At 36.7% G+C, this 1,290-nt stretch overlaps 1 protein-coding gene across 1 annotated transcript in view; it reads left to right on the plus strand.

Moving 5' to 3' along the window:
- The window catches only part of unc5cb (unc-5 netrin receptor Cb), a 227,373-nt gene that overhangs the window by 184,417 nt on the left and 41,666 nt on the right, over positions 1-1,290 (plus strand). The gene's annotated exons all lie outside the window — the stretch shown is intronic.

Genomic DNA, 1,290 nt, shown 5'->3' on the forward strand with positions numbered 1-1,290 from the left:
ATATTTAAGAAAAATATGTTATGTTTATATATTAAATATATTTATATATAATATAAAATATAAGAATATACATATATAAATGTATATACATGTAAATATTTTCAAAATATATACTGTATGTATGTGTGTGTATTTATATATACGTAATAAATATACACAGTACACACACATATATTATGTAAACGAAAACATATTTTGGATGCAAAATATTTAATCATTTGACAGCACTAATATATATATATTACATTGATTACTTTGTATCGTAGCTGTGCTTCGGTTTCATTCATTGAATTAAATAAAATAAACATGTTTATTTGAAATCAAAATGAACATGAACTGAAAAAAAATTAACTATCTCATTTTAATTTAGTTTAACTTGTGACATAAATTTTGTGTTTTGCAACGTTTGCTGCTTCAGTATTTGTAGATTATTTTTCCACGTTTCTATGGTATACTGAAAAACAATGATAAGCATATCATAAGTTTTAAAGGCTTTTATTGGCAAAAAAATATGAGTCAGTATTTACAGTGTTGACCCTTGTTCTGCATAACCTCTGCAATTCGCTCTAGCATGCTGGATATTAACTTCTGGGCCAAATCCTGACTGGTGGCGATCCATTCTTGCCTTATTAGTTCTCAGAGTTGATCACAATCTGTGGGCTTCTGCTTGTCCACTCGCCTTGTGAGGACTGACCACAGGTTCTCTATGAGATAGAGATCCGGGGAGTTGCCTGGCCACGTATCCACAATTTGAATGTAATGATCTTCGAGCCACTTCTTTATCACTCTTGCTTTGTGACATGGTGCTCCATCATGCTGGAAAATGCACGGATCATCACCAAATTGCTCATGGATCGTTGGAAGAAGTCGCTCTTGCAGGATATCATTCTTTATTCCTGGCAGTGTTTTTGGGCAGAATTATGAGAGAGCCCACTCCCTTGGTTGAAAAGCAACCCCACACATGGATGGTCTCAGGATGCTTCACTGTTGGCACAACACAGGACTCATGGTAGCATTCACCTTTTTTTCTCCGAACACTCAATTCTCCAGATGTCCCAAACAGTCGGATGGGAGCTTCATCAGAGAAAATAACTTTGCACCAATCTTCTGCTGTCCAATCCTTGTACTTCCTGCAGAATTTCAGTCTGTCCTTGACGCTTTTCCTTGGAGAGAAGTGGCCTCTTTGCTGCCCTTCTTGATACCAGGCCGTTGTCCAAAAGTCTTAGCCTCACTGTCCTTGCAGATGCTCTCACACCAACCTACTGCCATTCCTGAGCAAGCTCTGCACTG

This window comes from Sinocyclocheilus anshuiensis, unplaced genomic scaffold (genome assembly GCF_001515605.1).
Source record: "Sinocyclocheilus anshuiensis isolate Anshui unplaced genomic scaffold, SAMN03320099.WGS_v1.1 scaffold495, whole genome shotgun sequence".
NCBI lineage: Eukaryota > Metazoa > Chordata > Actinopteri > Cypriniformes > Cyprinidae > Sinocyclocheilus > Sinocyclocheilus anshuiensis.